This window comes from Oncorhynchus masou, chromosome 31 (assembly GCF_036934945.1).
Source record: "Oncorhynchus masou masou isolate Uvic2021 chromosome 31, UVic_Omas_1.1, whole genome shotgun sequence".
NCBI lineage: Eukaryota > Metazoa > Chordata > Actinopteri > Salmoniformes > Salmonidae > Oncorhynchus > Oncorhynchus masou.
This window is the reverse complement of record NC_088242.1, coordinates 70,616,430-70,637,869: the sequence shown is the minus strand read 5'-3', so window position 1 is coordinate 70,637,869 and position 21,440 is coordinate 70,616,430. Positions and strand designations below refer to the sequence as shown.

Sequence of the window (21,440 nt, the reverse complement as noted above, 5' to 3'; positions counted from 1 at the left end):
TGATGTTGCAGTACCTGTCTTTGTCTATAGAGGTCAGAATCACTGAGTCAGAGTGGTTATCCTCTGGATGCACATTCACATGAATAAAGTGACCTTCCACAATATTCCCTGCTGTTAATTGTTGAAAGTTTCAGAATTATTATCAATTACTCATATGCAGTGCACACTTAACTAAGACCTTCTAAATTCAACACCATGATGATGATAATGATGGTGATGTGTGTGTCCTCTCAAAGTAAGGTGAGAGGGAGAGAAAGAGGTTTCTACACCGCTGTCTGTAACAAGGTCACTCAACATCAATCACCAGTGTTTCTACGGATAAAAATATCTGAGGTTTTTGTCACATTGGAGGAGCAAAAAGTGTAAATGTTGACATTGTGTGGTTGGAGGTGAAACCCTAACCGTATCCTGAAGATGATGAGGTCTTGAATATAATAAAATAATCCCTGAACACAGAGGTGATAACAATGAGGAGCTAGCCTATCTCTCTTTTCTCATTGGTCCTGTCAGTCCCACTAGTTCAATAGGGACCTTATCTGGTGTTTTCCCATTAGGTTAATATGTGTAATACAGACTCTTATCACTGTGCTGTAATTTGTTCACTATTTGTAAGTAATTTGTATAAAGTGACTTGTCAACACTTCCTCTGGGTGTGTGATGCACAGAAGGATTAAATAAATATTTTATGAATATGTTTAATGCCTTCTATTTCATAGGTACCGTTATGTGAAAGGAGTCTTTTGCTTAGCCTATCTGCATTCCCTCCATACAGTAGCGTATGTAGACTGGAGTCTGAAGTCCAGAGAGACCTGTTCATATGTATGAATAGGATCCCAGACAACAGAAAGAGCCTTAATGATCACCTCTGTCTCCTTTTTGTTTGACTAGTTGACCAGTTGTTGTAACTTAACTGACTGTCCTACACACATTCTATAGAGGTACACTGTCTGTCTGGCTTCAGTATGTGCTGCAGAACAGACGGTCTCCTACAGGACTGACTGACCGTGTCCAGTGACTGTAAATAAGATGTGTGTAAAGTAGGCTCGCCTTGCCATAGTAGTCCTCATGGGACCAATGGCATCTCAGCCTCATACCTTCTCGCAGAGATGCCCAGAGCTGGCATTTCCATTCCTGACACCTCTAGGCTAAACCTGGCATTCCGTCTGCCTCCTTAGCACTCTGGCATAAAGAATCATTTGTGTTTGTTAACAGGCTTAATTAGCACCCACTAGTTTAGACACAGGCGCCCCCCTCTCAACAGCCTGCTCCCTTACTCCTCTCTGTGTTCTTATGGATGGCTTTCAAAAGTTATTTTTACACATCAGAGACTGTAACTTTTTGTGTGTGAAATTGGACTGAATCCATTCCTTAAAGTGTTTGCATGTAATGCACCTGTTTTCTACCAAACACGCATCAGTGTTTTGCTTGATAAAGGAAAAAAAGCATGTGATGGCTGAGTGATATGATTTGTCCATTTTCAATTCCATTTCAGCATTCTCCAAGGCACTCATGCAAGATTAACAGCATTTACTAATGCTATTGAAATGAGAGCCAACTCCAAACTATGTCTATTTAGCATGGGAGTATGCAGTTTCACCAGAGGACAGTGCCCCCTTTTCAGCATATGAAATGGTCTCTTAGTTCTGAATGCAATTCCCACCAAGTCTTGTTAGCTGTGTATGTCTAGCCCTGAAAGCTCGTCCTTGGTAGTGGGTTGGGTATTATTTTAGGAGCACTTCATGACACCATCATGTCAGGGATAGCCTCATACTCTGCCTCTGCTTCCTCTGATGAATATAAAATACACTTGTGGTTCCTTTTAACCAGTTCACTTCTTCCAATTAATACTCTGATAGTGATCCTCATCAAAGAAATTGGACAGAGAAGTTAGTTTTCCCACTGAATTTTCTAGATATGATGAACATATTTTTTTTAATGGATGTAACCTGAACCCATCCAATATCATTCACTGACCTTTTATAATAATATGCCTAATATTGTGTGTGAAATATTGAACTTTCAGGGGACATATCACTATGTAGCCTAGTCCAATTACAGTGACATACAGTAGATATGTACATGTATGTAGCAAGTCAAATACAAAGTGACTTTTTGATTGAATTAAACAGGCGTAGGTTTTTCCTTCTTCAAACCCCTACTAAATGGTTCCATTGTTTGGAGTGGTAATTCTAGTTAAACCTGGTTCATGCATCAGATAGAGAGAAAACCATTCTGTGGATGTATCCTGTCCATCTCACTTTCTTCCCCCACCTCTGTGGAATCAGAATATAAGAGTCCCCTCCCTCCTCTCTCGCTCTCTCTCTGGCAGCAGTGTGTGAGGGGAGGGGCTATAGTGGAGAGTGGCCAGAGTTGAGGCAGGCTGTACTACAACAGTGTGTCAGACTGTTAGAGAGAGAGAGAGAGAGAAGGCAGACAGACACAGAGTAGGAGCCCTTAACTACTGGTACTCGAACTGCTCTACGCTGGATAACATACTGGCTAATCTATTACTCAATCCCTGAAGGACATCTATCTCTGATTCACCTTAAAGGAACCTTTGTTTAAATCTGAAGATCATTTTGGTACAGAGAAGTGCTAGAAAGAGTGTAAGTACAAGAGTTGTGTAACTGCAAGCCACTACTATAGAGGCAGCTTTGTATTTATTAGCGGCGCTGAGCCTAGCCTCAGTTAATCATTGATGTGTCTCCTGTGGTTTTGGTTACCTTTCGAAATGACGTCATTCTCTCTGTGCTGTCATTCTGCTCCGTCTCTCTGCATTATGGGCTTAGGGCTACTTTATGGCTCTCTCTGTCTGCATGGAGTTAGTTGTTGCTGCTCTCCCTCTCTCTGTGCACATTGCCAGAGAGGGTGTATGCTGACATGAGACAGCCTCTCCCCAGTAAGTTTTTATCACAAGGTGATAGCAGGGTAGAGGGTTTTTAAAGGGCTGCCTTTTTCTACATCGTGGCAGGCTATATGTTTGGGTGTGTTTAAATCCTCCTGCAAAAAGAGAGATGTTGGCAGTTGACTCTGTATTTTTCTCTCTGTATTTACACAGCTATTTACCTGGGTGTGTTCACATTTAAAGGGTTGTAAAGGGTTGTTGGCCTGTGCGTGAGTGATCATAGTAAAGCAGTGTTTTTGTTCTAGTGGAGATGATGGCTCAGTCTCTCCAGCTCTTTAAACTAGACAACCACTGTGGCAAAGAGAGTGTGTGACAGGGAATGGGGCCTTTCTACAGATAGGAGTCAGTGAATGTGGCAGCCAGTGCACTCATCCTCTCTCAGCACAGGAACTTTCCTTGAACTCTGTGGCCTGTGGTAAAGTTGGCTTTGTAAATGAGGGGAAAGAACAAACAAAAAAGCAACATTTGAGAGTGTGCTAGCGTGATTATGCCTTTTATCCCGTAGTGGTTTCAGGCTGTGCTGTGCAGCAGGACTGTTGTTGTGGTTTGAGTTGTGATGCCAGTCAGGGGTTATGGGTCTGGCTGGGCATTTCAGGCCACAGCCTGCAGGTGTTACAGTGTGAAATTCAAACCTCTCACCCTCACTCTGAGGGTGCCAATGTGTTAGAGGTGCCTGCCAATGTGTTAGAGGTGTGTTCATTATTACATAAATGGAAACTGAATCCAGTCTATGAAGAAGTAAACAAGCCAACCTTTGTTACACTTTGTGCCTTTCTTTGGAGAGTCAGAGTTTCCAAGTACTTAGTGTACATAATTTAACCCAGGGGTTCCCAAACTTTTTTTGGCCGCACCCCATTTTGATATATTTAAAAAATCACCACCCCACCATGTGAAAAAAGTGATGCAATCAGCAGCCAGTGTTTACTTTTTGAATTTGGGCTATTACAGTCTATTACAAATCAGTCTGACATTACTTTTGACAGTATTTCAATCTGAAGGAAGTATGGTTTGAAATGACTGAAATGCATCAGAAAAGGATTGGGAAGTTCAAAAGATCATCAGGCGATCATCATGTTGTATGCTCTTCTGTGTAGAAAAGAACTTCATCATTGATGATGTTCTTTTTCCCCCCAGTCTGATTTAGTGCCTGGTCTTGTCCACTCTGTTCTAATGAGACCTGCACAGCTTGTGAGCTGGTAGAGGGAACCAGAAGACATGTACGTGTACCTGAGAGTCTTTCAGTGATGGGGTCATAGTATTTTTTAGCTTAAATGGTCCAAATGTTAGAGCCACATTTGTAGGGAAAAAAACAAACCACTCTGTTTATTTGAGATGTTTACCACATCTAGCGGCTGCCAGAGGTTACTGACGTAACCCAAGTGTGATTGCATTTAATTTCTTTCAGAGTTTCCCTCATGACCCCATCTTCAAATCAGGCTACCCCACATTGGGTTTGTGACCCATAGTTTGGGAAACGGTGACTTAACCTATACAATAGTTGTGTGTACAGGTAGTTAATTCTGGGACATACTTTATGTTACTAGTGCACATTGGTCAGTGCCTACTTGTTTGTCAAAATATGGCGTCAACATCAACCTATTCGGGACTACATAGCCTAGATACTGTATCACTGAAGTGCAATAGGATAGCCATCCCAACCATGGATATGCTACAGGAGACAACACAAACAGCAAATGTAGAACTACAGCAGAGATATTCAGCTTTTTGCAACAAACAGTCAGAGGGGTTTCCTCTCCGAATGAGAGGACAGAACATTGGATATCTTCTTTAAACAAGGTGAATTATGTTACCTAGTTCATTAGGAAACGTGTTGATTTCCCCATCTGTGGCACATTTGTGAGGAGAGGAAAAGCCTGCCTCTACTGATGACCTTGTCCCTGTGTTTTCTTTTGGTCTGATCCATAAAAACAACAGCTGGCAACAGAATTCTGGGTACAGAATCCTTGACAATGAGCTGCCTGTATGACGCTGTCACAAAGAGTTTGGCTCTGTGGTAGAGAACGTTGCCTGTTACATCAATACCTCAAATACACACTCCAGCTACCCACTTCTAGTATCCCATTGGGAGATGTACATTTCATTTTGTGATATTCTATGTTCTGTTAATGGATGAGGTCCCTTGGATATGAACTGTAAATGGATGTTTCTATAGTGGTATTCTCAATGCCAATAGTACAGTGTAAATATCTATATTGTGCTTTGACTAATTTCACTATTCGAATAATATCATGAATTTTGGTCAGATGTTGTGGTCGAGTATGCATATATTCAAATATATCTTAATTGGGGGAGAGGCTGGCGCTCTATTGCTGCAGCTGTGGATGGACCAGTAAGTGTGAGATAGGAGTGAGCAGATGGAGGGAGAGACAGACACTGTAGCCACTAGCCAAGGCAACTCGGCTGCAGCCAAGACTAGCTAACTTGTAGCAGACACAATGTTATTTATTGTCCCATATAATGGTGCCTGTCTTGACTGGAGCAGCTTAGAGAAGCTAGCTAAGCTAGCTGACTATAGCTAGCTAGGCTAACTGAGGCTACATGCTGCGCTTTCTCCCCAACCCATTATTTATTTTTACTAAATGAATGCACTAGATCTTTATTACTCTTGTATGAGTGGAGAAAAATACTTCTTCCCCTGGCCATGCCCAAACCCCATTCAGATAAAACAACATTCTACCTGTTGGTTGCTCGTTGTACCCTACTCCTTCTCATTTTGCTAAACTACATTGAAAAGTTTTGTTTTATTTAATTAATCATTTGAAATGTCATGGTATATCCTTTATGTAACAATGTCATATGGGTATTTTCATTTAATTTAGAAAAAGCCTTTTCAGTGTTAATAAAATAGGCCTATATGCATTTTTCTTTCACAGAAATGTATACTCACACAAATATTCAAATATTTGGATATTTGACTAACGTTAAAAGTGATAATATAATGCCTAAAGTAAACAACATTTCATGGCTATTTTTAGCTACAGTGGAAGGACGTTCTTGATATGCTGTTCCAGCAGCTGAGGGGCACAAAGCAAAGAAAGAAAAATAGTGCTTCTGTGCACTGAAGCTTCACAATATGAGTGCAATGCACAACCTGTTACAGATTAGTGATCCGGCTCTGAGAAAAATAAAATAAGAAATTCATCACACTGTTGTATCTTTGCACAGCACAACCCACCCTGGCCCCGCTCTAGCACATGCTTCTAATCACATTCATCATATAATCCCAGGGGCCTTTTCTCAGCATTACACTGATTTCTCTTCTTTATTTTTTGGGCTTAGTACCTGGGTGAGTGTTTGTTTACGTGTGTGCGTGCGTGTGTGCACATGTGTACACACTTGCTTGTGTGTGTGTGAAGTGGATCACAAATTAGGTCATGCAATTCGTTCTAGTCGTAAAAATAAGGAATGTAAATAAACTTCAACCCTCACCCAACCATCCCCCTCTCAACAGCCATGTGCTTAGTTCAATGAGGAAGCAAATTAAGTAATGTGAGTGAGCTGAAACACTGTCCTTCGGAGGACCCATCCACCATTATGATGACTGATTGCCACTTAATGCTTGTGAAAGCCAGCTGGGACTGAGGTGCTATGATAAATGCAAGGGTCTTAATGTGAGAGAGCAGTTAGTTTTGGCTGTGGTGGATATATAGTGTGAGTGAGAGAGGTGTTGATAGCAGGGAGAGACTAGAGGGGGATGGGTCATGGGGTGGCAGCCACTTGTAACCTGAAGGTTAAACATGGGCCTTCGGGGAGTCCTATTACTGTCTACTTACTCATGGGAACTCTGCAAACAGTCATTTTGGGAACACAGCTAGCAGTCTCCTGTGTTTTCCCAGTCCAGAGCAGTCACAGTGGCATGATGTGGGAAATGGCTGTGGACATGGATCCTAGCCAGAACCCTGTGTTTGCTCGGCTGTCTCAGAGAGCCTCAGATCTGCCTTTAACCCATATGAGACATGAACAGAAACACAGCACATGTACTACAAGGTGCCTCAGGCTTTCACATCACCAGACCAGTGACTTATTTTAACTGTACACAAGCTGGCTTGTGCAACAGTTTTGGGAAGACATTTGGAATATGTTCAGTGTTTCTCACGTGTCCATGTGAGAATTGCAAAATTGTCTTCAGGGCGTGCTGTCCGTCACCCTTGGGTTCACACCTGTTGTTCTTGCCTGTCCATGTTACACACATTATACCGTTCTATTTTAAACAGTGTTGAGCTAGGGAATGTGAGTGTCTGTGAGTCTTTTACTCTTACTTCCGACGCCGACATAGATGGCCGCTTCGAATCACGTTCCTAGGAAACTATGCAGTATTTTGTTTTTATGCGTTATTTCTTACATTGGTACCCCAGGTAATCTTAGGTTTTATTACATACAGTCGGGAGGAACTACTGGATTTAAGAGCAACATCAACTCGCCATCATTACGACCAGGAATAAGACTTTCCCAAACCGGATCCTCTGTTTTGTCCACCACCCAGGACAATGGAATGGATCCCAGCCGGCGAATCAAAACAACGACTCCGTAAAAGGGCCAGACGAAGCGGTCTTCTGGTCAGGCATTCATTGTAGCTGGGGATTTTAATTATCAAGGCTAATCTGAAAACAAGACTCCCTAAATTCTATCAGCATATCGATTGTGCTACCAGGGCTGGTAAAACCCTAGATCATTGTTATTCTAACTTCCGCGACGCATATAAGGCTCTCCCCCGCCCTCCTTTCGGAAAAGCTGACCACGACTCCATTTTGTTGCTCCCTGCCTATAGACAGAGACTAAAACAGGAAGCTCCCGCACTCAGGTCTGTTCAACGCTGGTCTGACCAATCTGATTCCACACTTCAAGATTGCTTCAATCACGTGGATTGGGATACTTATTTTTATTTTTTTAATTTTACCTTTATTTTACTAGGCAAGTCAGTTAAGAACAAATTCTTATTTTCAATGACGGCCTAGGAACAGTGGGTTAACTGCCTGTTCAGGGGCAGAACGACAGATTTGTACCTTGTCAGCTTGGGGGTTTGAACTTGCAACCTTTTGGTTACTAATCCAACGCTCTAACCACTAGGCTACCCTGCCTCCCCATATGTTCCGCATTGAGTCAAACAACAACATTGACGAATACGCTGATTCGGTGAGCGAGTTTATTAGCAAGTGCATCGGGGATGTCATACCCACAGCAACTATTAAAACATTCCCAAACCAGAAACTGTGGATTGAGGGCAGCATTCGCGCAAAACTGAAAGCGCGAACCACTGCTTTTAATCAGGGCAAGGTGACCGGAAACATGACCGAATACAAACAGTGTAGCTATTCCCTCTGCAAGGCAATCAAACAAGCTAAGCATCAGTATAGAGACAAAGTAGAGTTACAATTCAATGGCTCAGACCCAAGAGGTATGTGGCAGGGTCTACAGTCAATCACGGATTACAAAAAGAAAACCAGCCCCGTCGCGGACCAGGATGTCTTGCTCCCAGCTTTGAGGACAATACAGTGCCACTGACACGGCCCGCTACCAAAACCTGCTGACTCACCTTCACTGCAGCCAACGTGAGTAAAACATTTAAACGTGTTAACCCTCGCAAGGCTGCAGGCCCAGACGGCATCCCCAGCCGCATCCTCAGAGCATGCGCAGACCAGCTGGCTGGTGTGTTAATGGACATATTCAATCAATCCTTATCCCAGTCTGCTGTTCCCACATGCTTCAAGAGGGCCACCATTGTTCCTGTTCCCAAGAAAGCTAAGGTAACTGAGCTAAACGACTACCGCCCCGTAGCATTCACTTCCGTCATCATGAAGTGCTTTGAGAGACTAGTCAAGGACCATATCACCTCCACCCTACCTGACACCCTAGACTCACTCCAATTTGCTTACCACCCCAAAAGGTCCACAGACGTTGCAATTGCAACCACACTGCACACTGCCCTAACCCACCTGGACAAGAGGAATATCTATGTGAGAATGCTGTTCATCGACTACAGCTCAGAATTTAACACCATAGTACCCTCCAAACTCGTCATCAAGCTCGAGACCCTGGGTCTCAACCCCACCCTGTGCAACTGGGTACTGGACTTCCTGACGGGCCGTCCCCAGGTGGTGAGGTTAGGTAACAGCATCTCCACCCCACTGATCCTCAACATTGGGGCCCCACAAGGGTGCGTTCTGAGCCCTCTCCTGCAGTCCCTGTTCACCCACGACTGCGTGACCATGCAAGCCTCCAACTCAATCATAAGGTAGGCTTGATTACCAACAACGATGAGACGGCCTACAGGGAGGAGGTGAGTGCCCTCGGAGTGTGGTGTCAGGAAAATAACCTCACACTCAATGTCAAAAAAACAAAGGAGATGATCGTAGACTTCAGGAAACAGCAGAGAGAGCACCCCCCCTATCCTCATTGACGGGATAGTAGTGGAGAGGGTAGTAAGTTTTAAGTTCCTCGGCTTACACATCACGGACAAACTGAATTGGTCCACCCACACAGACAGCGTGGTGAAGAAGGTGGAGCAGCGCCTCTTCAACCTCAGGAGGCTGAAGAAATTTGGCTTGTCACCAAAAGCACTCACAAACTTTTACAGATGCACAATCGAGAGCGTCCTGTCGGGCTGTATCACCGCCTGGTACGGCAACTGCTCTGCCCACAACCGTAAGGCTCTCCAGAGGGTAGTGAGGTCTGCACAACGCATCACCGGGGGTAAACTACCTGCCCTCCAGGACACCTACACCACCTGATGTCACAGGAAGGCCATAAAGATCATCAAGGTCAACAACCACCCGATCCACTGCCTGTTCACCCCGCTATCATCCAGAAGGCGAGGTCAGTACAGGTGCATCAAAGCAGGGACCGAGAGACTGAATCTCAAGGCCATCAGACTGTTAAACAGCCACCACTAACATTAACTGGCTGCCAACATACTGACTCAACTCCAGCCACTTTAATAATGTAAAAATGGATGTAAAAATGTATCACTTGCCACTTTAAACAATGCCACTTAATATAATGTTTACATACCCTACATTACTCATCTCATATGTATAAACTGTATTCTATACCATCTACTCCATCTTGCCATCCTTATGTAATACATGTATCACTAGCCACTTTAAACAATGCCACTTTTATATGTTTGCATACCCTACATTACTCATCTCATATATATATATATATATATATATATATATATATATATATATATATATATATATATATATATATATATATATATATATATATATATATATATATATATATATATAGATATATATATATACTGTACTCGATACCATCTACTGCATCTTGCCTATGTCGTTCTGTACCATCACTCATTCATATATCTTCATGTACATATTCTTCATCCCTTTACCCTTGTGTGTGTATAAGGTAGTTGTTGTGAAATTGTTAGGTTAGATTACTCGTTGGTTATTACTGCATTGTCGGAACTAGAAGCACAAGCATTTCACGACACTCGCATTAACATCTGCTAACCATGTGTATGTGACAAATAAAATGTGATTTGATTTAATGCCCGACCTGGAGGGGAGCTAAGTGTGTGACCTGTGTACTCCAAACAAATGAAATCATGGTCGCATACACAGATTTGCAAATGTTATTGCAAGTGCAGCGAAATGCTCGTGTTTCTAGCTCCAACAGTTCAGTAATACCGAGCAATTAAAAAAAATCTGAAATATCAGAACTAGCAATGTCAGAGACTGGAATGTAAATATATAAACACATAATGTATATAAATATATACATACACAGAGTGTACCTAACATGATGAACACCTGCTCTTTCCATGACACAGACTGACCAGGTGAATCCAGGTGAAAGCCATGAACCGTTATTGAGGTCACTTGTTAAATCCACTTCAATCAGTGTAGATGAAAGGGAGGAGACAGGTTAAAGAATGATTTTTAAGCCTTGAGACAATTGAGATTTGGATTGTGTATGTGTATGTGTGCCATTCAGAAGGTGAATAAACAAGACAAAATATTTAAGTGCATTTGAACAGGGTATGGCAGTAGGTGCTAGTCACATCGGATTGAGTGTGTCAAGAACTGCAAAGCTGTTGGGTTTTTCATGATCAACAGTTTCCTGTGTGTATCAAGAATGGTCCACCACTCTAAGGACATCAGCCAACTTAACACAACTGTGAGAAGCATTGGAGTCAACCTGGTCCATCATCCCTGTGGAAAGATTTCGACCCCTTCTAAATTCCATGCCCGGTAAATTGAGGCTGTTCTGAAGGCAAAAGGGGGTGCAACTCAGTATTAGGAAGGTGTTCCTAATGTTTTGTGCATTTAGTGTATAATGGTGTGTAAAGACAGAATGGTCAGGATATGAATAGAAAAGGTGTGGACAGCAGTAGTTACAGTTGAAATCAAAAGTTTACATACACTTGGATTGGATTCATTAAATCTTGTTTTTCAACCACTCCACAAATTTCTTGTTAACAAACTATAGTTTTGGCAAGTCGGTTAGGACATATACTTTGTGCATGACACAAGTAATTTTTCCAACAATTGTTTACAGACAGATTATTTACTTATAATTCACTGTATCACAATTCCAGTGGGTCAGAAGTTTACATACACTAAGTTGTTAACTGTGCCTTTAAACAGCTTGGAAAATTCCAGAAAATGGTGTCATGGCTTTAGGAGCTTCTGATAGACTAATTGACATAATTTGAGTCATTTGGAGGTGTACCTGTGGATGTATTTCAAGGCCTACCTTCACACTCAATGCCTCTTTGCTTGACATCATGGGAAAATCAAAAGAAATCAGCCAAGACACCAGAAAAAAAAGTAGACTTCCACAAGTCTGGTTCATCATTGGGAGCAATTTCTAAATATCTGAAGGCACCACGTTCATCTGTACAAACAATAGTATGCAAGTATAAACACCATGGGACCACCCAGCCATCCTACCACTCTGGAAGCAGATGCGTTATTTCTCCTAGAGATGAATGTACTGTGGTGTGAAAAGTGCAAATCAATCCCAGAACAACAGCAAAGGACCTTGTGGAGATGCTGGAGGAAACAGGTACGAAGTATCTATATCCACAGTAAAACGAGTCCTATATCGACATAACCTGAAAGGCCGCTCAGCAAGGAAGAAGCCACTGCTCCAAAACCATCATAAAAAAGCCAGACGATGGTTTGCAACTCCACATGGGGACAAAGATCATACTTTTTGGAGAAATGTTCTCTGGTCTGATGAAACAAAAATAGAACTGTTTGGCCATAATGACCATCGTTATGTTTGGAGGAAAAACAGGCAGGCTTGCAAGCCGAAGAACACCCAACCATGAAGCACGGGAGTGGCAGCATCATGTTGTTGGGGTGCTTTGCTGCAGGAGGGACTGGTGCACTTCACAAAATAGATGGCATTGTGAGGAGGAAAATTACATGGATATATTGAAGCAACATCTCAAGACATCAGTCAGGAAGTTAAAGCTTGGTTGCAAATGGGTCTTCCAAATGGACAATGTCCCCAAGCATACTTCCAAATTTGTGACAAAATGGCTTAAGGACAACAAAGTCAAGGTATTACTAATTGAGTGTATGTAAACTTCTGTCCCACTGGGAATGTGATGAAATAAATAAAAGCTGAAATAAATCATTCTCTCTACTATCATGACTATTATGACATTTCACATTCTTAAAATAAAGTGGTGATCCTAACTGATTTAAGACAGGGAATATTCACTAGGATTACATGTCAGGAATTGTGAAACACTGAGTTTAACTGTATTTTTCTAAGGTGTATGTAAACTTCTGACTTCAACTATATATGATGAGCCATGACTGGAATACAGTATATATATATATATATATATAGTGTATATATGGGTAAAGTGGGTAAAACAGTATATAAACATTACTAAAGTGACCAGAAATACAGTATAATCTATATATAAACATTACTAAAGTGACCAGAAATACAGTATATATATATATATATATATAAAAGTGGGTAAAACAGTATGTAAACATTACTAAAGTGACCAGTGTTCAATGACTATGTACATAGGGCAGCAGTCTCTAAGGTTCAGGGCAGGGTACTGGGTGGAGGTTGGCTAGTGATGACTGTTTAACAGTCTGATGGCCTGGAGATAGAAGTTGTTTTTCAGTCTCTCGGTCCCAGCTTTGATGTACCTGTACTGTCTCCGCCTTCTAGATGGTGGTGGGGTGAACAGGCCATGGCTCGCATGTATGAGGTCCTTGGCCTTCCTGTGACACTGTAGATGTCCTGTAGGGCAGGCAGTGTGCCCCCGGTGATGCGTTAGGCTGACCACACCACCCTCTGGAGAGCCATGCGGTTGCGGATGCTGCAATTACCGTACCAGACTGACATGATGTGTACACCGAGGAACTTGAAGCTTTTGAAACTCTCCACTGTGGCCCTGTTGATGTTGATGGAGGTGTGCTATCTCTGTTGTTTTCTGTTGTCCATGATCATCTCCTTCGTTTTTTTGACATTGAGGGAGAGGTTATTTTCCTGGCATCACTCCACCAGGGTTTCATCATTGTTGGTAATCAGGCCTACCACTGTTGTGTCATTAGAAAACTAGTTATTTTTTTCCTGGAGAGTTCTTTCTTCCTGTCCGTTCAATGGATGGAGAACCCCGCTGGATGAATGGACGGGGATAATATATTCGTAGAGAGCCATGATTCCGTAAAACAGAGTATGTTACAGTCCCTGGTGTCTCTCTGGAAGGAGATCCTCACCCTGAGCTTGTCTCCTTTATTATCCTGGGACTGAACTTAGAAAGTAATATACTCTGAAGCGGTGGATGGTATACACACTGCCTGACTTTGACTAGGGTCCCACTCCTTCTACCTCTTCTCCGGCGTCAACGTTTTGGTGCAGCCCCCAGGTTGAATAGAGCTCGGGAAGTTCAAACAAAGGATCCAGGCCAGGGAACTTTTTTTTCTCAGAATTCTGGTGAATGACTGGCGATCTAAGATCCAAATGTTATTTCCGGCTGTAGGTAATAATTCAAAAACCTTATGAGCAAATAATGTAAGAAATAACAAAGTAAAACTACAGCAAAGTTGTCTAGGAGCTAGAAACAGAGCGACGTGTCATTCGTTGCCATGTTGATCTAAACGTGTCTATATGAGGTGTTTCTCACTGTGATGGTGTTGGTGTGCTCCTCTTTGACACCAGTGTGGAGCTGCTGTGTGTGATGAATGGAATCAGCCTTGTACAATGGCAGCCTCCCCCTCTCCTTCCCCTCTGCAGTGATTCGATATCTCCCAGCATTCCAGGTTGTGTCCTTTACTCCAATAATGGTGCTACTGACCCTCCCAGACTCCCAACTTCAGACCACTGATCATAGAAGGCTTTTAAATGCTTTTCTACTGCTTTTCACAGAGATTTGTTGTGATATTTGCAGGCAAAATACTTGATTTTGACATTTCTGACATTTTGCATGGCAGTATGCCAGGATTTTACTAAATTTGTAGCCAAATTGTGCTGAGGTGGGATGTTTGTTGATGTATGGCTTGATTGAACCATATTATGCAGTAAATGTGCAATGATTGGTTGAAATTGGGAGCCCTCTTTTTGTACTACGGTGATGGTTCAGTTTTATGCAATAACATTGAGATGATTTTACTGTTTTATGCAGAAATAGTGTAGTGATTGTTCAAATTTGCAATGCTAGGCATTGTTGATTTTGCATTAAGAAAATTAATCACAGAATCGCAGAGTGGCAAAAAAATAAGTCATAGGCCTTGTTTTTTTGGGATCATATATTCTTTGTCAATTATCCAATCATGTGAAGGCTAACTGAACATTTAGCCTAGGCCTAGCTGAGAAGTCACGGGCTCATTAAACTGTAGTTGGGTGATTCTGTCCTCTTCTAAACTTGGAAGTGTTGGTCACATTATCCAGTCAGGAATCTCTGCTGATAGTTAGGAGGGGAGACCTTCACAGAGGAGAACCAGGAGGAGAGATGCTGGTATTTGGCCATTTCATGTATAGCTGGAATCCACAAACAAAGGAGTGAGTGAAGGGAGTACTGTATGCTGGTTTTATCACCCTAGTTCAGTGTTTCCCAACTCCAGTCCTCAAGTACGCCCAACAGCACACATTTTTGTTGTAGCCCCCGACAATCTCACCTGATTCAACTCATTGAGGTGTTGATGATTCGTTGGCAAGTTGAATTAGGTGTGCTTGTCCGGGGCTTCCAGTTGAACTGGAAGACCCATTGTAGACAGTGGCAGTCAAAAAGCTTCTTATTAGGGATGTAACGATTCACCCAGTTCAAATGTTAACTTTCAAAGGACAGTGTTTGTGCAAAATGTTTCTGAAAATAGGTTAAGCTCAAATGCTGATTGTTGTGTCATTTGAAACTGGCCGTTCTAAGTAAGCATTCTAAATAAGCGTTCTAATCACACCGGTTTGATCGTACGCTACACTGTAGAATGATCACACCCGTGTGTGTTGGTACTTGTGAAAAGGTTTAAATTTCAGTCTGAGATATGGCTTTTTCTTTTGCTTGCAACTGCCTAGAAAGCCAGCATTCAGGGGTCACCTCGTCACTGATGACGTTGAGACTGGTGTTTTGCGGGTACTATTTAATGAAGCTGCCAGTACACAGCATTGTAGGAGATCTTCAGTTTCTTGGAAATTTCTCACATGGAATAGCCTTAATTTGTAAGAAGAAGAAAAGGCTGACGAGTTTCAGAAGAAAGTTCTTTGTTTCTGGCCATTTTGAGCCTGTAATCAAAAACTTTTGAACGGTAGTGTACATTTTAAAACGTCAAAAAATAGTTTACATATCAGTACATACACCCAATATCTAGGTCTAACACATAATAAAGTGCAAATGACAATACAAGATATATAAAATGGCTTTGTCTTTTCACAGTCCCCTTTGTGCAGTAAAGTGTTCTTTAATCTGTTTTTTTCATCTGTTTTTATTGCTAGTTTGAGTTACCTGGAGTGGCAGAGAGTTCCATGTAGTCATGGCTCTATTTAATACTGTGTGTTTCCCAGCGTCTGTTCTAGACCTGGAGACTGTGAAGAGACCTCTGGTTGCATGTCTTGTGTTCTAGCGATGAGTGTCCAAACTGTGTGTCCACTGCTTGAATAGGCAGTTTGGTACCTTCGATACATCAACACCACATAAAGACCAATAGTGATACAGTCAATCTCTCCTCAATTTTGAGCCAGGAGAGATTGACATGCATGTAACTGACACTTGCACTCCGTGTACATCTAAGTGCGATACATGCTGCCTTGTTCTGGACCAACTTTAATTTAGCTTTGTCCCTTTGCCGCACATGACCACACAGCTGGGCAGTAGTCCAGGAGCGACAAAACTAGGGCCTGCAGGACACCACACTCAACTGAATTTGCATGAGAAAACTCTCTGTGTTCTCTTAGATTGGTTACTCTCAATCCATAATAAAGCAGAGGAAGCTAATCCATTACATCTACATCTTTTCAGAAATAGGTGAAAAATCTGTCGATGTTCCCTTAAGCAAGACACATAGTTAAACCCAATTGCTCCTGTATGCTAAAATGTAAATGTATTTAACTAGAAAGAGACTGTCAACTAATACAGCAAAGAACTGCTGATTTTATGATTGAGTTCGTGTTTTTAAGTTCTTACTCAGCACTGTCAACATTTTGTATTCAACACTTTTATAACCATAAAATGTGCGTTCTTCCTATTTCAACTCAGCGTAACATCAAGCACGGAAGCAGTAATGAATGAATATCAATAGGCTTGCTTTGTTGTTATTATTAGTGGCTTGGGTCCTTTTTAACATGGAGGAATATTTCACTTTTTCTGTTAATAGGAGTAACAGCATGAATGAGTGCATGAGGCCGAAATAATGCGGTGCGACTCGAGTTTCACCATCAGATGGAAGACGGTGTCACATTTTGGTTAGTGTCAGTGGAGGAGAGGAGGGAGAGAGGAGGGATGTTGAGAGGTGGACCCTCAGTCTGCTCTCTCCCTCCACTGAGACTAACCATCAGATGCAGGCTGCATCAGCCCAGTAAAATACAAATAAAAAGCTAATTATTAACATTTTTGCTCACTCAGCTGTGCCTCATAAGTAACACAACAATGGATATATTACCGGTGTGATCATATAGCCTACCTCAAGTTTTGAAATACAATAACATTTTCCCTGTTAACTCAATCAACGTTTTCCTTTACTGTGGCTATTGTGATTGAATCAACACAATATTAGCCACTTTCAATGAAACATACCCAAAACTAACTACACAAGACATTTTGTTGTAGGCAGAATGCGTCGAAGTAGGATTCTATTGCATTGACACACACGACTCAGCCCTTACTCTACACAGACCTGTGTTGCATAAACAAGCAGAGCTGCAGTAAGCCTATATGCAAATAGACCGTTGCCTACAAGAGCAAAAAAAAAACATATACATTTCTAGACATCTTTGAAAAGCGAGTAAGGTAAAGAGCTTTTTGCGTCTTAAATGGGCAGGCTTGAATATGCTAAGTAGCCAATAGGCAGAGGGTAGCATAATTTGTCTGATTCTCTCTAACAATGGCATTTCATTTTGTGAAGTGGTTGCGTGCATCAAACAAAACAACATTTTCAGTCACCGTGTCTGAAGGATGGACCAACAGGTTCATGTCAAGCCCTACATTGAACACCACACTTTAGCTGCTACTGTAGGCTGAATGGTAGAAAAACTATTTCTGTGTTAAAATGTTATGTATGGGATTTTCTCCATTGCTTTTGGTGGTAGACCACTCTGGTAGGCCTAGATTATGTTCAAATAGCCACAGTAGCCTACTTGGCCACTGTTAAGATGTAACTTGGGTACAGCCTCAGTGTTCACAGTAAACGCACACTGGAAGTTGCACAGAATTTCAAGTTTGCTCTGAAATTTGCTCAGTTCCGAAAAGTTTTTGAGGGAACATTGGTTTTGATCAATGACATCAAAAGCTGCACTGAAGTCGAACAGAACAGCTCCCACAACCTTCTTACTATCAATTTCTTTCAGCCAATCATCAGTCATTTGTGTCAGGGCCGAGCATGTTGAGAGCCCTTCCCTTTAAGCATGCTGAAAGTATGTTGTTCATTTGTTTTCTGTAAAAATATCATTGTATTTTATCAAACACCATTTTTTCTAAAAGTTTGCTAAGCACTTGTAACAGGTTGGTTGGTCAGCTGTTTGAACCATTATAGGGTGCTCTGCTATTCTTTGGCAGCGGAATGACCTTTGCCTCCCTCCATGTCTAAGGGCACACAAGGTCTTCTAGGCTTTAATTGAAGATGTTGCAAACAAGAGTCACAATGTATTCCGCTACCAACCTCAGCAATTCCGCTACCAACCTCAGCAATTCCACTACCAACCTCAGCAATTCCACTACCAACCTCAGCAATTCCACTACCAACCTCAGCAATTCCACTACCAACCTCAGCAATTCCGCTACCAACCTCAGCAATTCCACTACCAACCTCAGCAATTCCACTACCAACCTCAGCAATTCCGCTACCAACCTCAGCAATTCCACTACCAACCTCAGGTTGTCAGTACCAGGTGGTTTGTCCTTATAGATAGCAAAAAGAAATCACCTCTTCCACACCCACTTTGTGGAACTCCAAATTACAGTGCTTGTCTTTAATTATTTGGTCCAGTATGCATGAATATGAAGACTCAGCATTTGATGTTTGCATGTCATGCCCAAGTTTCTAATCTTGTCAACAAAATAAGTTATATCAAAGGGTTTTGTTATGAACAAGCCATCTGCCTCAATGAAAGATGGAACTTAGAATTTCATTTAAAGTACTCCAAATCTTTTTACTATTATTCTTTATATCATTTCTATTTGTTCCATAGTATAGTTTCTTCTTCTTTTTGTTTAGTTTAGTTAGGTGATTTCTCAATTTACTGTATGTTTGCCAGTCTGCTGTGTTGTCAGACTTATTTGCTATTCCCTTTTCCTCATCTTTCTCAGCCATACAGTTTTTCAATGTATCATCTATCCATGGGGATTTGTCAGTTCTAACAGTCAGTTTCTTGATGGGTGCATGAATACCAGTAACCGGAGAAGCACTTTCATAGCTTCTTCAAGTGCAGTGTCAGAATGTTCCTCATTACAGACCAACAAATACTTTTCACATCTTCAACATAGGAATCATGGCAAAACCTCTTGTATGATCATTTATACACAATTTTATGTCCAGTCTTTCATAACTTCCAAAAGATCTAAACCATTTGATTATGAGAAGGGTGGAATCCAAAGTTGCGCTATATATTCAGTGGGCACAAATGAATTAGTGGGTGATGGTGATTTCAGATCAAACGTGTGTACACCATAGACATAGACATAATTTACACACACACACTTTTAATATATCATGTAAAATGAATGTGTTTATGCAACAAATGTTAGTGCATCACATCGATTCGTTATTCTAATGAAACTGAATCGCACCGAATCATTTCAAACTAAAACTTATCGTTCCTGTATCGTATCGGAGCCCATTAATCAAGATACATATCGAACCGTACTTCTTACGGTAACACTGTTACCCAGGGCAGATAGGCAGACAGTGCAGGTGTTTGAAGTAAGAGCCACAGTAGGCAGAGTGCAGTCTGAATAATTAATGGCATAGGATCGAATATGTGTTGTCTAAACACCCAGGGCAGGGCATCCGTTGGCCTTTTAAAGGAAGCTAACATCTTATCCCGGTGCTTTCTTGTTCTGTGAGTGACAGCAGGGTTCAGATCCCTGCACCTGTCCACTACACTGTCTGCCTGGCTAGTCTGGTCTGGGCCGCCTGAGAGGGAGACGGTTGCAGATCTGCTGCTTCTGCCTGGGGTCCAGCAGAGCTTTTAGACATCTGGGGGAATGGAACTGCTTAGCATGCAGGTAGCAGCTCACAGGAAGCAACTAACGCTTTTGATGCTTTGATGCTCATTTTCACCACTGCTGCCAGCGTGGTTGGTGGGACAGTGGAAAAGAGGAGAGGGCCGCTGGTCTAATTGGTTCAGATTACACAGATATCCTCATGCTGTCCCTCTACACAGCCATACTCCTCATGTTCCTGAATTAATAAAGTAGGGATGTGACCTTCTTGTGTTTTATTTGAAGGATGCTGTATTACTTATTGTGATGAGGTTGCCCAAAAGAAAGAGCTATGGCATGTATTTGCTTTTTTACTGAACAACAAAGCAGTAGAGCCTAGTTTCTCAAGTTACAGTTTACCCTGAAGTTATAGGGTATTTTGGGAGATTGCCTTGTATGGCTCCTGAGGGATACTGTATGCTCATTGTCTGAGTTGTGTCTTCTTGAAATTACTGTTTGTCTTCCTGTGCCCTCTAATCAGTTGACTCTGGATCCAGGTAGAATATAAAACCTTTGGTTTGTTCAGACCCAGCTCTTAAGGTTAAGCAAAACTCTTTTAAAACTGATAGTCATCTTCAGTACCTACTTGGATTTAGTCTGCCTTATAGATTAACCTACAACATTTCTCAGATAAGAAAATAGGTTATCATTGTTCCAGTTCTGTTCATCATCTTTCTTCTCTTTGTATATTGTAAAAGGCAGCATCTGTCTTGCTCTGCTCATGTCTGGAAAAAGAGGATGCCATCTCTTCCAAGGGCCTGCCATGTGGTTTGACGTGCCTTGACCTCTGTTGTGAAAGTAGATGAAGTTGTCTGAGGAAATGCTATTTGTATCACGCCCTGGCCTTGAAGATCCTTTTTATGTCTCTATTTTGGTTTGTTCAGGGCGTGAGTTGGGGTGGGCATTTCTATGTTGTTGTGTTTCTATGATTTCTTATCTCTATGTTTTGGCCGGGTATGGTTCTCAATCAGGGACAGCTGTCTATCGTTCTCACTGATTGGGAACCATACTTAGGTGCCTTTTTTCCCACCTGTCTTGGTGGGAAGTTAACTTTGTTTGATGGCACATAGCCTTAAGCTTCACGGTTTGTTTTGTATTGTTTATTGCTTTGTTGGCGTCATTTCGATTAAAGGAGAAAATGTACGCTCACCAAGCTGCACCTTGGTCCAGTTCCTTCAACAGCCGTGACAATGTGGGCTTGGCTCTAACATGGTATTGAAGAGGCTCAACTTTCCTGTCACAGATCATTTCACTGCCATCTCTCCATGACATCAGCTCCCACCTCCATGCCTGCAGCCACAGGGCCCTGCAAAGAGCTGAGCTGTGTGGACGTGTTAGGACTCTGATTGGATCTCACACACATCCACTGCACTCTATGACTGGGCCTTTCACTGCAAACAAAGGCCACAGGAACGTCAAGGGTCCTTTTGAGGTTCACTCCACTCTGTACTACATTAACCAACATTCCTCTGCAGAGGCAGTGAAAGCAAGCTGAAAGCTAACTCCCACTAGCAGAAATGTGATATAAAGGTTATGCATTTTAATGCATGTTATACATGTATTTTTGCTTGGTGTTAATGAAAAGGAGAAACTTAATTTCTACCCTCTTTCTCAGACATTAAGTTTCAAATTAAGCCATTTGCACTCTAATACTGCATA

The 21,440-nt window shown here is 41.9% G+C and overlaps 1 protein-coding gene across 2 annotated transcripts in view; it reads left to right on the top strand.

Annotated features, from left to right (window-relative positions):
- Positions 1-2,378: 2,378 nt before the first annotated feature.
- LOC135524357 (semaphorin-4B-like) overlaps positions 2,379-21,440 on the top strand; it is an 85,154-nt gene continuing 66,092 nt past the window's right edge. For both annotated transcript variants that reach the window (XM_064951821.1, XM_064951820.1), the window contains exon 1: positions 2,379-2,606. The gene's annotated coding sequence lies outside the window, so the exon portion shown is untranslated. The remainder of the gene's footprint in view (positions 2,607-21,440) is intronic.